A 16,998-nucleotide genomic window follows, 5' to 3' on the forward strand; every position below is an offset into this window, starting at 1 on the left:
ACTCATATAGGAAAAAATTTTCACTCAGTTAAATGCATTCATTTTAATATTAGGAGGAGAAAATTTCTGTTTGCTTTGGAGGAATTGTTGTTCTATATATTTGTCTCATGCAAGATTATGGATCTGCTGACTGTGGTTACCTTAACAACAGCAGTGGTATCTGTCGATCTCCGATAAATCGAAACTGACGGGTAGGCGGTGGAAATATTTGTTTCATGAAACCTGAAATCATGTAAAAGAGGGTTTTATATTTTATATATATAAAGAAAATTTTATCAACCTATCATCAGACCTGTCTATCCAATCTGTTACGAACCCTACGCACACAACAATATATTATACTATAACTGTAGTAACAAACTCACGCGTACATCCCGTTTTTAGTGTTTCAGTAAGTTTAAGTCACCAGTCCTTGAATATCAGCTCTAATACACCGTACGATGCTAGTGATATAGTGCATTATTCTACTAATAGTGATATAGTGCATTTCCCTTTAAAAGTCATCCACGAAAGTATCCCACCCATTAAGCAGATAGCTCTCGAGTGCTCTGCGATACTTAAATAAGCCAAACCATCCCTTCCAAAGAAATATATGGAACTAAAACTATTTATTAATTTATCGCCTGATATAAAAGTATTGGCGTCGTAGAATAATTGAAACTCTTAGGTTAATATAATTATTTACACTTAAAAATTTTACTTAAACAATTATTCTACACTTTTTACTTCCTTGTACGAAGTAAAAAGGAAGTATTGTAATCGCGAAAAGTTTCAGGCAGCATATTTCAGCTAACTATCCATTTCGACCGCTATCGAATGCAATTTAACGATGTTTTTGCGTGATATCTGTACGTAAGGACAGAATAAAATACTCGTTTCCTCCAAAAAAATTATAAACTTACGTAAGAACTTACGTACGTACGTATCTCGCATAACTCAAAAACGAGTAGTCTCAGAACGTTGAAATATTGTATATAGGACTGCTATAACATGTAGATGTTCACCTCGTATTTTGGTTGCGATCGGCCGCACCATACGTATATAAATATATTTATATATATATCCACTCTGTTACCCTGCTAAGTGATCTCAGTTTCTTTACTCGTATATGTTCGTAAATTGTACATTTTTTGCTTTAAAAATGATTGAATTATGTTGTTTTTATCTTCCGGTTAAGGTTTTTATGCCTTTAGTAAATCTGTATGCAATATTTTTAGAATTATCAAAAATTTTAAAGTTGTTTAATTGCCGCTAAGCCTAATAATTTTTTTATGGCGGCCATTGCTTGTTTATATTTGAAACAGCAGACTAGTGGATTTGTTGCCAATATAGGGAAACTTAGCTTCGCAACAACAAAGATAACGCCTTCATTTATTATTGCCAATTAAATCACGCTTAATCCTTTCTGGAATTTTTTCGAGGAAATAAGTGTTTAAGATTTACTTGGTAATTTTTAATCTAGATATTTTGAGTTTTTATGAATTTTTGCCTTCTCGCGAAGTGAGAACTGAATTAATTAAAAGAGAAATACTCAATCGTCTGTGAAAAACTGTTTATTTTTTGTTTTGTTTGCATAATTTCTTTTATACATCGTTCTAGCTTTATTATAGTATTTGAATAGAACATGTGGCAACAATTAGATAATTCTATTCTTTAAATGATATAAATTTTGTGCATTATGAGTTATAATATGAACGAAATATAATACTGTTAAGTGAATCTAGCGCCAGAATGTCGCTATGGTAAACAAATACTAGAGTGAATTTTAAAGAATGCATTTATTCTATTATGGTTTATGCGCTGTCGGCGAAGTAAATTTAATTCAATCCGATAAGTTTAAATGAAATGCAAGAAAAAATGCGTATAATTTAATATTCCGTACAAGGAAGTCATGTGGTGTACACATCAGATTTTTTTTGTTTGCGATAAACACGTTTACTAATGATTTTATGACTTCACTACTTTTTCTGATGGCAGGCGATGCTGTTGCCCTAGAAACGGGACCAGCTCCATCAGATTTCCCCGTAGGCGTTTTCTTAGTATCTAAATAACAACAAAAATCTAAAACGGTGACTCTTAACACTTATAGATGTACTGCTGTGATCTATGACTTTACTTGACGCTCTGTAGGTGACGTATTTTTTAAGAATAGGGAAGAGGATATTTCTAAGCCTGACCTATTCTTATAACTACCCAATATAGTGATTTCTTGTCAAATGTCTCAACTAATGGCAAACGCACTGCCAAGAACACGTTCAGTAGCATCTACTCCGGATCGATCTCTGTTTCTCCGTATAAATGTCATTCCGTCCACTCTTTAAAGTTTCTTTTCAATCGATTTATTCTTCAGTGACAATTACGCACTCTGCCTTAGCGACAGGAAGTTTAATCCAGACCTAGGCCGGAAGGAGCAGAGATCATCGGGAGGAAATAATGATTAAAATGAAGAAAAGTTCTGTGGTCGGTGGTTATTTACCTGTTAATCGATTATTTTTAACTCGCTTCCATCAATCGATTTATAAATCGATATTTTTCAAGTTTATTTTAGCGTAATTAGGTACTTTTCCGTTTCGCCGGCGCAAATCTTGCCAAGCAGACTTTATTGGCGACAATATACAGTATACACCTAAAAAATATTTAAAAAATTTTAGTTCTAAGAATTCTTTTTTTTTTTTTTTTTAAAGGCATAAACATTTTAATATCGCTTAAAACTTTATAAAAAAAAAGCCAATAAATAAAGACAATAAATTTGTAAAAAGACATTAATTTAAGAATTTACTATGCTTTCATGGTTCAACATCCTGATTCGCCGGTTCGTATCACGTGACCCCAAGCGATCTCATCTCACGTAAACTACTCTACAAAAATCTAATGCTCTCAGTAATTATCTACATTAATTTCAAGTTAAATCTTAATTTGGAACACAAGTTTAAATGCAAGAAATATTTCAATACGTACGAATAGCTTACTCGGAAATTATGTAAAACCGCAGTGTTTTACTTCACTAATGCATTCTCATTAGAATTGATGAATTTAACCCATGACTTTCCTTTTCTATATTTTCGGCTTCGGGTAAGAGCTATGATTGCATCCTCATTACCGAAAATGGCCTTAGACATAAAACTGAACTATCTGATAAAAATTCTATGTAAATTATATGCCAGTATTGAAAGAAACAATCAATCTGATAAGAAAAAGCTGCGACTTGTTTTGAAAATGAGGCGTAAAAGGTTGCCAGCGAGAATATTCCGTTTGGCATCGGTTGTACCATTATTGGCGACTTTATCGCTTTCACCGGCAAAACGGAAAAGTACCCGTAATTAATTAGCGTAATTTTATACCCGATTGTAATTTATCAGGGACACGGCTGGCTGATAACACTGCCAGACACAATGATTTAACCTATATAAATTACTTTGAAGATGTGATGTGGAATATATAAGGCCCTTTTTCCTTTTGTTACAATTTATTACTTTGATAAATACAAACTTTCTTTCTCTTCTTAGGATTTTCTCAATATAAAAGTGAAAATAGAAATTGCAATGTTAAAATTACCCAAAGAACATAAGATTTAGAATAGAGTATAAGGTATTTCTCCCACCTTCCTTGGCGTGCCCTCATCGTATGAGACACAGATACAACCATGCTTTCACAGATTGTTACTATTGTATTTCTCGTGTACCAAGTTTTTGTCTTGTACAGTTATCAGTCCAATTGTAACAACTTCATGACTAAACAGTAAACAGAAATGTGATTTTTCAGGAATTATTTTTTTAATCATATTTTAGCTCCTGATGTTCAGTTCCCCTCCTCTCAATATAAGTGATTTATTTCTTGTTTATTTATTTATTATTATTATTTTTTCCTTTTCTCGTTTAGGTAAACAGTTATAAAGTATTTGTGGAGTCATTTCCAATAAATTCATGCTTGTGGGAAAATATTAATACGTCCTTCCTTGGTGAGTAAATGTGATATTATATATTATTTTTTCATAATACAAGTCCTGACCGAAAGCTGCATATTAGTCTCAATGTATAAGACTGCGTAGATCTAAACTACCAGTGTTTTACCATTGTTAGTCTTTCAGGTTCTCGTTGTTATGGAATGAAATCGAATCCGCATATCATTTGGAACAGTTGTTAAATTGAACTAATTTGAAATACAGTTGTACCTCGACATACGAGTTTAATTCGTTCCGTAACCTTGCTCGTATGTCAAATTGCTCGTATCTCAAAGCAATTTTCCCCATTGAAATTAATTGAAATGCCAGTTATCCATTCCAAATCCCAAAACACCACCTCAGTTGTTTTTGTTAAGTATTTTTGAATAAGAAAAATGTATTTACAAGAAGAAACATTTATTTATAAATAACAAATACATATTCTATCCTCTTCGAGCCGGGTAGCGAAAACGCGCGCTTATCGCGGAGGCCGGCAGTGTCTTCCGCGAGCGTCTCTCCAGGGCCGGGGGCTTTTTTGCTACTAAGCCTAAATCCATGAAATTTCCGAAGTATCAACGCATTGTTTAATAATGCTCTATAGAGTATTTAAACGGCTTATGCTTTATAGATATTTTTATATATATACTTTAATTACCTTATTTCTTGTTTAAATGCATATTTTACACATTTTATTTTAATTAATCACCATTTTATGACTTTTAACATTATACATCTGAAAACTAAATATATTACTTAAAATTCTCTTTTCGTATGAAATATTTTAAAACAGGGATCTACACACAGTCCTACGTTACATTCCTTGAACTCGTAATAACTCATTTGCCGTTTTGGAGGATTTTTCCAAGAATGTGAACAAACGAAGCATCGTCGTCTCGTTTTCTTATCAGTCTCTTCTGAACAAAGTTTTGGAAAACGTCTTTCAGTTAATCTTTCAGAATCAATATCAGAATTTCAGAATCAATATCTGAAATATTTTGCATCATTTCTGCTATTTCATGCTCTGTTAAACATTTTCGACGCTTCGACATTGAAACGGTAAAAACAGAAAGAATTCACGTCTAACAATCTGATCTAATTATTTTCTAAAAACTGAACTGTAAACCGAAATACTCAACGCTTTAGCGCATATAAAACTTCTACTTACAATAAACAACTACCACGTGCGAATAAAGTGCGATTTAAAGAGACGTCATAAATCACGCCATTCGGAAACATTTAGTTCCCCGTTTGTTTATGTAATCAAAAACACGTGTATGTGAGTCATGCTTAATAAGGGATAAGCTAAGCTAAAATTATCTAATTATCTATTTCCGTTAATGTTGCAGATTGCGTTGTTCCTTAATCTTCGAATTGGATCCGGATTATTATTTTTTGCAGACTGTTAGAGCAATTTTATAAAAGTAAGCTTGAACTTTCGATTATGTCAAATAGAATTTCCGATATATATTTACTAATATGTAAAGGATATACAAAGCGAAAGTATCTTTCGGAGTCCATTAAACAAAAAGTGGAATTGCTGCAAAAAATGGATAAAAGCATATCCTTTGTTTATCTAAACTTTAACGTTTGTTTATCTAAACTTTGTTTATCTTTAAGCGGCGGCGTGCAATGAATTGGAAGTTGATCTGTCAGCACTATCCTTATCTTAAGGGCAGATGTTTTTATTTTATTTGGCTTATAATTGCTTACTCAATGTAGTATTTCATCTCGTCTTTGATATGATTTAAATCAAATGCCTCGTCATTATAATTCGCTTCCGATAGCGAAGAAAGTGACAGAAGTTATTGAAAACGAAAAAATTTCGATTGACAAATTAGTCGGTATTCTCGACACAGCAATTATAGGACTTGAACAGCGGAACTTTGTAACCGAACAAGAAATTATGTCTGTTTATAGAATTAAAGAGAATCTATTATAACATAAAAAACGAAGCAACTTAAACAACTTACATTGAAAGAAATGTTTAATAAAGTAAACAAATAAATATTAAGCTTTTTTTTGTAAATTTTGATAATCTTTAAATCATAATTGTTCTTTATTTCGTAAATTACGGTTTCATATTTTTAATTTTATAATTTCTGCATGCCATCTTACCAGATTTAAACTGATGATCTATAATTCGGAAAAATCGATAATCCGGAATCGCCGAAGTCCCGACGAGTCCGGATTAACGGCTTTTGACTGTATATCAGGGCACTCGTATATCGAGGTATCGCTGTATGCTTCCTTTTGCAGTTTTGTTTTTTGGGGGGATGGTGCAGTCTACTGTCACAATTAGAAGATTAATGAATAAATGTAAAAGCATTCAATATTAATTAGTGTTTTTAGTCACTAATAATTCAATATTAATTAGTGTGCATGGTTATTAATTAGTGTTTAATGGTCTTCTAATTAATATTTTCATTCGTTACAAGTTATTAACTAGAAATTTATTATGATTATCATAAGGTAGATTGGTAGCTAATTATTAGTTAATTCAAAATTGTATCTAGTCGCCATCATATGGAGGCGGAAATGAGCGAAGTCGTGCTCTCACCTGTATGGTGGTCAAGGCTTTCTTTGCCAACGACAGGTGCAATCTTTGTCTCCTTGCCTGGATAAATTTCGTGGGCTTGTACTGATGTCACTGTCAGGCAAGTAAGATAAGTCACAACAACGACATACGCGTAAAAGATAAAGGTATTGTTAAATTCTGTAAATAATGCTACGCCCAAAAAGGCAGTTAACAGACGAGGAAAACTGATGTTAAAAATTCCACTAAGTCCGTAAAGCAGACTGCTATAGAGGCACTGGATCCAATGTCCTCTCAAAAGGACGGTAGAGAGCAAAGAGAGTCGAAACTTTGAGATTGTATTCCCAAGTGCTTTCGGTCCAAATTGAAGTGGAGCTCAGGCGGAGACTCTTATTTGTTTTCCGTAAACTGCGTAATCTAATATAATCAACAATTTAGGAAACTGAAACTGCCTCCTTTCTACATGTCCAGGCAATCTTCGTAGACTTCGTTTTTCCCGTTTCACTCATATTCAGATGATCACTTTCTCACTAATGAAAAAAACAACATCTCCTCTCTTAAATTTATCATTATTATACACCAGAGAACAGGGGCTCCGTTGCCTTGCAGTCCAGCAGACTGCCTTACACGGATTAAAGCCACTGCCTCCGGAAGCTACAGTGGATGGACAAAAATATGGAAACACCTTGTGAAATGCATGTTTGAAAAGAAAGATTGATTTTAATGAAATATGTAGGTGGCGCTGGCGTTTTTGACTACTGACGCAACCTATACAACTTCGTAAATGTGCTAAACAGTTCAGTTGTTGTCGGAGTACTGTTATGTGAGGTTGTCATTGCATTATGTCAGAGTTAACAGACTTCGAACGTGGGCAAATTGTTGGAGCACGTATGGTACGTGCTTCCGTAAGCAAGATAGCCGAGGTGTTTAGTGTTTCAAGAGGTACTGTATCGAAGATTTATTCCGCATATTTGAAAAGCGGAAAAACATCATCTGCCAAATCACAGCGCGGACGAAAGTGTGTCCTGAGTGATCGTGACAGACGATCATTAAGGGCAATTGTGACGAAAAATAAGAAGACCACAGCTGCAAAAGTTACTGCTGAAATGAATGTTGTGTTACCGAACCCTGTGAGTACCAAAACAATTAGAAGGGAGCTTCATAAACAGGGAATTGCTGGCCGTGCTGCAATTGAGAAGCCACTCATCAGTGATGCTAATGCCCGTAACAGGAAAATGTGGTGTTTAAGTCATAAAGCCTGGACTATAGAGCAGTGGAAGCGAGTAATATGGTCTGACGAGTCTTCTTTGACATTGTTTCCCACTTCTGGGCGAGTTTACGTCTGGAGAACGCCATCTCAAGCCTATAATACAGACTGCTTGTTGCCAAGAGTGAAACATGGCGGGGGTTCTGTTATGGTTTGGGCAGCCATATCGTGGTTCTCTGCTAGCCGCATGATAACTGTGTCAGAGCACATGACTGCCAAGACTTATGTGAACATTTTGGCCGATCAAGTTCATCCCATGGTACAAACTTTGTTACCCGATGGTGATGATGTCTTCCAAGACGACAAAGCCCCTGTTCACACAGCTCACATTGTCCAGGACTGGTTTTCTGAGCACGAGGATGAGTTGTCCCATCTCCCCTGGCCACCACAGTCGCCAGACCTGAATATTATCGAACCTTTGTGGTCTACATTGGAACGGAAAGTGCGTTCTCGTTATCCACCGCCAACATCGTTATCTGAACTTGTCACCGTTTTGCAGGAAGAATGGTATAATATTCCCTTGGCAAACATACAGGAACTGTATTTATCCATTCCGAGAAGACTGCAAGCTGTTTTGGATGCAACGGGTTTCCTACACCATATTAAGCAAAGAAACGTGTTTTTTTAAAGGTGTTTCCATATTTTTGTCCAACCCCTGTATCTACTACCCGCTCTACCATAACCAGACGGCAATTACTGAGTCTTAAAACAAAGAGATACATGGACAAATAAGGCCAGTGTGCAACAGACGTTTCAATACATAGTTTCTGGATTTACAATTTTTTCTTCTAATACATACGTCATACATTTATCACAGCTTATTTACAATCAGTCCTTTGCGACATACTTCAGCCATTAATATTGATTTCAGGCATGCGATTTGACACAGTTCTATAAAAATTCCTGTGACCAGAGTTACAATTACGGTTTTCAGAAAAAAAAAGTCTGCATAAACATACATCTTAGATATACGATTATAAGACATTTCTTATTCAGACATTTAAATACCATTTAACATTAGAATCTTAGGGATACAAGGAAAACATTCGTACACCAGTCAATTTAAGGCCAATTTTTTTTTTTTTTTTAGTCCAAAGGGATTTGAATCCCGAAGGACTATTAGTTTCGTTTTGGCATTTTGCGTCGGACTCATAAATGTCGGTTCACTTTTCAAACTGTTGCCACAAAATGTTAGAGTCCTGCATTATATTTGAAGAAATTAAATAATGAAAAATCTGCATAAATGTATGTATACTTCTCGTATTGTGATAAAACAACGGTACATAGAGTCATCGAATTTTGAATAACGTAATCCTCCAACGAATATGAGCATGTGGAAGACCAAATTTGAAATTTGAAATTTGTTATATGATCGATTTCCTATTTTTTAAAACTTTGACGAATTTTTGATTAACAAACTCGAGGATTTCAAAGCGAGCAATGGCAACGTTGTGCAGAAAAAACATTTTTATCTCCAGCGCGTGAGTCTCTGTATCGGAAATTCTAAAGATATGCTCGTTTTAAAACTATTTTGCGATATTGCTGTTGCACTGGATCTTATGGTTTAAGTGCGAGGAACATGATATTTAATAAAGAAAGGTAACACACAAAATGTTAAAAAACGCCCCTTTGGACATAATTTAAAATCTGAAACATTTCAGATTTTTTTTTTTTTTCCTCCAAAAAGAACTTCCTAAATAACTATATATATAGGACGTAGAGTTTTAATTCTAAAGACCTCTAAATGCATCTTACCGTAAGATAACAGAATTATGTTAGATTTACAACATACCATAAGCAAAGTTCCTATTATCCATTACTGTTAACTTCTTTAACATATCAATACTTGAATACTGTTGTTGCAATTTAAACCAAGAATACCAATTAGTTACATGAGAACTATACAACTATACACCACAGTATTTGTGATATTTTAGTATTTGTGATTTTTTTTTTTTTTTTTTTTTTTTTTTTTTTACCATTTTATTAAACTTATATTCACCTCTCTTAAACTTGTAAGAACTTGGTTGCACCATTACTTTCCTACTTTGCTGACCTTCTTATATAAAAAAACTTCTGATAATTTAGGTTAAAATAACACGCCGAATAATGGTTATTGGACAAGTCAAACAACAAGAATGTGTTATTTTCGTAAATTTTGCAAGACGAGGGTTTAACTGCAGAACCATATTCCTCAGCTACCAAAGTACAAATGAAATTGATGAGAGAAGAAAACCCGGACCGGTCCGGGATTCAAACCCGGACCGTTCAGAACGGCAGTCAGAGTTACTAACCACTTTCGTGTCTGGGCCCATGTTAAGAAATAAAATCATGAAAAATATTAAAATCGTAACAAATTACCAATTCCTTGATATCAGGTATGTACACCATGTACAAAAAGAGGGGACAGTTCTATATCTCCCGTTCTACCGAACCGATTGTCGAAATTTCACTTGCATTTTCCATGTGTGGAAAGCCCGACTTACGATATATATTAGATTTATACATAGCTTAGTTCTAATATAGGTATTTTGACACAAAATCGGAACTTTTCTGAGATAACATACCAATTTTTTTCTATATTTCGATTTTACGGCTCAAATTTTGCGAAAGTGCCAAGTTTTTAAAAAAATAGCTTTCAAAATTTCAGCTCCTTCATGTGACTTGAATTTGGTATATATTTACTAATATCTCTTTTTTTTTTTTTTATTAAACTTATTTGAGTCTTCTTTTCACATTTCAAAATTTAGACACATTCCAAATAAAATTCGCCCAATTATTAAATAATTCTTATATTTTTTCGAAAAAAAACATTTTGAATTATAACCTATAAAATTTTTACCGTTATCTTAAAGTAGATGTATTTCTAAGCATATCTGCAAAAAATTAAGAGTTTTTTATTCAAAATTTCTTAATTTATACGTTAATTCTCATATTGGCGCGTTTTGAAATTTGGCATATTTGTTATAAGAGATAGTAACGCCAAATGTTGTTTACACACTTTGTTAAAATCATTCGAAGTAGTGAACGATGCCCTTCTTTCCGCTCGTGTAACAATGAAAATAAAAAATCAAGTAAATAAAATATAAAAATCTGAAAGCTTTCAGATTTTTTATTACGCCCCTCCCCCCGCAAAGGAGCTTTTTTTTAACGTTTGTATGTTACCTTTATTTATTAAATATCATGTTCTTCGCACTTAAACCATAAAATTCAATTCAATGTCACAAAATATTTAAAAGAACATATCTTTAGAATTTCCGATACACATTCTTGCGTACTGGAGATAAAACGTCCTCTTTTTTTTTTTTTTTTTTTTTTTTTTTTTTTTTTTTTTTTAAATAGTGTTGCCATTGCTCCCTTTGAAATCGTTGAGTTTCTTAATGAAAAACTCATAAATGGTTTACAAAATATGAAATACATAATTCAATAAATACCAAATTCCGAATTTGAGCTACTAGATGCTTATATTCGGGTGGAAACGTACGTTATTCAAAATTGGATGGCTCTAGGTACCGTTGTTTTATCACAGTGCGAGAAACATGAATACTTTTATGCAGATTCTTCATTATTTAATTTCTTTAAATGTAATGCAGGGCTGTAATATTTGGTGGCAACAATTTAAAAAGTGACTCGCCGTTTATAGTTAATCAACGCAAAATGCCAAAACGAAATTAATAGCCGCTCTGAGCTAACGCTCCTTTGGGCTAAAAAAGAAAGGAAACTAGGTTCTATAAATTAAGAAGTTCGCCAAGGGAATTATTCCTGGGGCGAAATGGAAAAAAAATGCGCCAAGATAAATTTTTAAATTTCTGCATAAATTTGTCACCAAAAACTACAAAATTTAATATCTAAGCGTAATTTAAGTGGTAGAATCGGAATATAGAAAAAAAAAGGTATGTTATTTCAGAAAACGTTAGGTTTTGGGTCAAAATACCTATGTTAGAATAATTGCTATGTATAAATTTAATATATATCCTAAGGTGCTCTTTCGATACGTAGAAAATGCAAGTTAAATTTCGACAAACGGTCAAGTATAACGGAAGGTATAGAACTGTCTTTTGGGGGGGGGCTAAAGTGTACGCTTCTGCAGTTTGCGATTTTATTCTTTATGAAAAGGGAAACATATGGCCAGTAATACTTTTCCAATGTTCCTTGTATTTTTTCCGGAAAACTTGCGTCATTGCTAATATCTAATATTCTTCCGTGTAGTTCCGCTCTTATTTGTAATTAGCCTCCGCATTCGCAAACTAAGAAAGAATTGGCAGTGGGAACGAAATCATAAACTAATGCCGTCTGCAAATCTGTAGGAAATTATTTCCATCGAAAGTTTTGCCGAAGCTTTTTTCTCCGCTACTGTCTTTTGCTTATTTTCTGGAAGCAATACTCTCTTCTATTTTTCTTTCTCTTTCTCTTTCTAATGTCTGGTCGTATGGAAGAGGAAAGAGGATTAGCTCCGAGTGTAATTACAGTAGCAACGAAAATGTGTTTGTACTCTTCGATATATGCGCCAAGGCATCGTTCCGTGCATGAAAAAAGCTCCCTGGTGAAACAATGATGTAATTACTATCTTCAGAGGAAACCAACTACTTGATTTTCCGTAGTTTGACTTTCATTTTAGTTTGACTTGTATTTAGATTTTAACGAAACACCATCGAAATAATTTAGTAATTGTGTATTGCGTTTGTTTCGTTTGGCAGGAGCCATATTTACTACCAAAAGCAGCACTAGATCAACTGTATTTGAACTTGTAAAATTCCTCACTCTTATTCTACTAAAGCAAATATCGAGGAACCCTGTGAACTGTTAAAGCGACTTAGTTCAAATGTCAGAAATCGTCAACTCAAGAAAAATTAACGACCCTATATTTCACTAAAAATCAGCTGGACAGTTGGCCCCTTATCCGGGCTTACAACAAAGCCACCACTCGGGCTTGAAATCGAAATAAGAACTGACTATAACTAATCTAAGAGACTCAGCCGAAGCTAACACAAATCTAAGTTGGGCCTTAATGTAAAGTAGCCGGCGAATATCAAAAGGCATGTAATATACGACCGAGCTTCTAGAGAGACTTAGCCCGAAAGCAAACAAACGCTACTCAGGATTCCTAGCTCTCTAACTGGAACCTTCCTTAAATATTACTTTTTACTCATTTGCATTCAACGCCATTCTGAAAACTCATTCTAGTAGGGAGTTGTAAGTTGAAACGAGAAACGACAGGAAAGCACAATTAAATTAAAATAACTGTTATAAAGTTAAAATATACCTTACAAACTATAATTCCTGGAATTCATTCGGCTCGGAAGTCCATTCTTACCTCGAATCATGTCTCCTCTTTCTCGAAACACTAAACTAACATTCTTTTGCCACGCGTACATTAACTACAACGCACTTTCCTTGCATAATTATTTACTCCCTAAAGCATTTCCCCGCATACATATTGTTCCCTTTAATACTTTTCTGTTCACTACAAAGTGTGACATATAAAAAAAGAGTCTGGTCCAATAATTCACTGTATTTACGGAATCAGTTCTCCGTAACATTATCACCTTCAAAGTAGTTCTCTTCAGCATTCACGCACTTCTGCGTTCGGTGCTGCCATTGCTGGTAACAGTTCTGGAACGAGGTTTTTGGAAGGAACTTTCCATTTTTACCTGAACCGTTGCAGCTGGGGTAAAATGGGTTCCCTTTAAGTAAGATTTAACTTTAGGAAATAAAAAAAGGTCGCATGGATCCAGATCAGGTGAATAAGAAGGATGCCCCATCGCAGTAATGTTTTTGCTAGTCGAAAACTGTTTGACAGATAGGGCCATGTGAGCAACTGCATTGTCCTTGTGCAATAGCCATCCATTACTCCACAACTGTAGCCTTTTTTTTTAACCCTGATTTTTTTCACGAAGTCTTTTTAGTACTTCCATGTAGTAGTATTGATTAACAGTTTGACCACTGGGGACCCATTCAATCATGATGAACGTGCTGGGCGACCAACGGGGCGCCCAGCACGTTCAACATTTTCCACACTATCTTTTCCCCCTGAAAACAATATACCATTCAAACACACGTGCATGAGACAAAGTTTCGTCTCCATAAGCCTCGCTTAACATTTGAAATGTGTCCGTGGCTATGATTTCTTAAGTTTCACAAGTAACCTGATGTTGATTCACTGCTCGGTTTTTACATTAGACATTTTTCCGGCAGAGAGCAGTTGCACGTGTTCACTCAATGACGCAGTAGGCTGCGTTCAGACGGCGGCGTAAGGGGCATAGAGGCGTAGTCATAAGGGCATAAATTACGGGAATTCCGTTCACACTTGCGAGAACGGGGTGTAAGCCGTGGCCAATGGGAGAAGCTAAATTTGCGCATGCGTGGATGTGTCTACAACTTTCCCGCGCTGTTCTCCTGCTCGATCACGTTCGCTCTGCTTGTTTTGTGACAGCGAAATCTTCTGTAGAATGCTGCTTCGTTTTAACTTCGCTCTGATTGGTCGGCGTTTATCGTCGGCGTAAAGTTAAAAACTTTGAACCCTATGCCACGAGCCCTAAACCAGATTTTGTGACGTAGCACAGGCTGGTTGCCTTGGCAACGGAGCTCGGCTTTAACCACTTATGCCCTTACTCCCCCGTCTGAAAGAAGATGTACTCGCTACTGGCGTGGTCGGTTAAGTCGAAACTCGCCGCATGGATAGAAGAAGTGTGTGGTATGACGTCATTAAAACAGCTGTTGCCAACTCTACTTTGTTTTCAAGTTACACAGTCTCCTTTCTGTCACACCTCGTTTACCATTGTTCGAAAGCCTGTGAAAAAATCTTCGAACGAATGGCTTAAAAAAATCGCACATATATTTTTCAGGATTCTTGGTAAAGAAAACTGTGCGCGTTGCATATCGAATATATACATAAAAATCTAAAAATATTGTTTGAAATCATACATACGCGTTATACACCGGAATATACGGTAATCGAGTATTAGGTCCCCTCCAACAAGAGCAGAGATTTTGAAAAATCAACTGAACCCTCGCCGGCAATCAACCTTGGATTTTCCTGTAAATAAGTGGATGTGTAAACTGACTTACTTTAATAAAATACACGAGAGCAGTATCCTTAATGTCTTACTATTTTAATTTTAAAACTGCGAATTTATAATAAAATTCTATGTCGTATTGGAAAAAGGTGCAGAAGGATACAATCTTAAGAAGAAGAATTCTTTCGTGAATTAAGATTTCTTTCGTGCATTTAAATATTTTAGAGTTAGTTGGCATAGCATTTCTTACTAGAAAAAAATCTGATGTGTACACCACATGACTTCCTTGTATTGGAATATTAAATTATACTCATTTTTTCTTGCATTTCATTTAAACTTATTGGATTGAATTAAATCTACTTCGCCGACAGCGCATAAACCGCCATATTGAATAAATGCATTCTTTAAAATTCACTCTAGTATTTGTTTACCATAGCGACACTCTGGCGCTAGATTCACTTAACAGTATTAATAATTATATAGCAGTTAACTTATATAATAATTATATAAGGGAAACTAAGTTAACTGTTATATAATCCAATAATTATATAACAGTTAACGTATATATTTCGTTCATATTATAACTCATAATGCACAAAATTTATATCATTTAAAGAATAGAATTATCTAATCGTTGCCACATGTTCTATTCAAATACTATAATAAAGCTAGAATGATGTATAAAAGAAATTAAGCAAACAAAACATAAAAGGAACAGTTTTTCACAGACCATTGAGTACTTCTCATTTAATTAATTCAGTTCTCACTTCGCGAGAAGGCAAATATACATAAAAACTCAAAATATCTATATTAAAAATTACGAAGTAAATCTCAAACAGTTATTTCCTAGAAAAAATTCCAGAAAGTATTAAGCATGATTTAATTGGCATTAATAAATGAAGTCGTTATCTTTGTTGTTGCGAAGCTAAGTTTCTCTAGATTGGCAACGAATCCACTAGTCTGCTCTTTCAAATGTAAACATCAATGGCCGCCATTAAAAACAGGCTTAGCGGCAATTAAACAACTTTAAAATTGCTGATAATTCTAAACATATTGCACATAGATTTACTAAAGGCATAAAATCCTTAACCGGGAGATAAAAACAACATAATACAATCATTTTTAAAGCAAAAAATGTACAATTTACAAACATATAAGAGTAAAGAAACTGAGATCACTGAGCCGGGTAACAGAGTGGATATATATATAAATATATTTATATACGTTTGGTGCGGCCGATTGCAACCAAAATACGGGGTGCACATCTACATGTTATAGCAGTCCTATATACAAAATTTCAACGTTCTGAGACTACTCGTTTTTGAGTTATGCTAGAAACGTACGTACGTACGTAGGTACATACGTTCGTACAGACGCCACGAAAAATTCTCTTCAGAATTAATTTTAAAGCAGTTTTATAATTTTTGTGAAGGAAAAGAGTACTTTATTCTGTCCTTACGTACAGATATCACGCAAAAACATCGTTAAATTGCATTCGATAGCGGTCAAAATGGATATTTTCGTTGAAATATGCTGCCTGAAACTTTTCGCGATTACAATACTTCCTTTTTACTTCGTACAAGGAAGTAAAAAAGTACAAATTTTATATTTCCGACTTCGCTCATGCCTCCTTGTGGAAAACGAAAATATAGCGCATTATTTCGGTTCTTCAAGTCGGACTGTTGTATTTGTTGAGTACTTTAATCCAATGCGCTTCGGATTTTATGATGGGGAGAATTTGTTTTCCTCTGAAAATTTCATTTTTACTTCCTTTATTCTCATAAAACGCAGCATCGTAAAAAGGAAGTTCCGAATTCATATTCATGATTTGATTAGACTGTCTTCATGTCATGTATTATTTATGATGTTTATCAACGTAAGGCCTTTTTTCTTGCTGTTACAGAATTTGAGTTTCTTCAGTAATTACGTAATCATTCGTCTTCAGACATTATAACTGTGAAATGTTTTCTATGTAATTAATTAGCATTCTAGCAATCATTAAACTATATTTCACTCAAGAGGGCTCTCTGTAGGATATTTTTAATTGCAACTGTGGAGATATTGGGTTATTTCGAAGCAGGAGACATGAAAAATGAGCAATGCCGTCGCCGGGACTCGAACCTCGGATTTCTGGAATACGCACCGAGCGTGCCTACCATTACACCACGAAGGCATGCTAAGAAGGCGGGATAAATACCTTATACAACCCCCCTTTTAAAGGGCGACTGGGGATTTGGCGATC

The 16,998-nt window shown here is 34.7% G+C and overlaps 1 protein-coding gene across 10 annotated transcripts in view; it reads left to right on the forward strand.

Moving 5' to 3' along the window:
* The window catches only part of LOC118184546 (polypeptide N-acetylgalactosaminyltransferase 13-like), a 558,492-nt gene that overhangs the window by 367,185 nt on the left and 174,309 nt on the right, over window positions 1-16,998 (forward strand). For 6 of the 10 annotated variants that reach the window (XM_085813176.1, XM_085813204.1, XM_085813170.1 and 3 more), the window contains exon 3: window positions 3,880-3,958. The exons of the other annotated variants lie outside the window; for them this stretch is intronic. The gene's annotated coding sequence lies outside the window, so the exon portion shown is untranslated. The remainder of the gene's footprint in view (window positions 1-3,879; window positions 3,959-16,998) is intronic. 10 annotated transcript variants of the gene reach the window in all.

This window comes from Stegodyphus dumicola, chromosome 1, assembly GCF_044657685.1.
Source record: "Stegodyphus dumicola isolate Sdum_Otavi_A_Nest chromosome 1, ASM4465768v1".
Lineage (NCBI taxonomy): Eukaryota > Metazoa > Arthropoda > Arachnida > Araneae > Eresidae > Stegodyphus > Stegodyphus dumicola.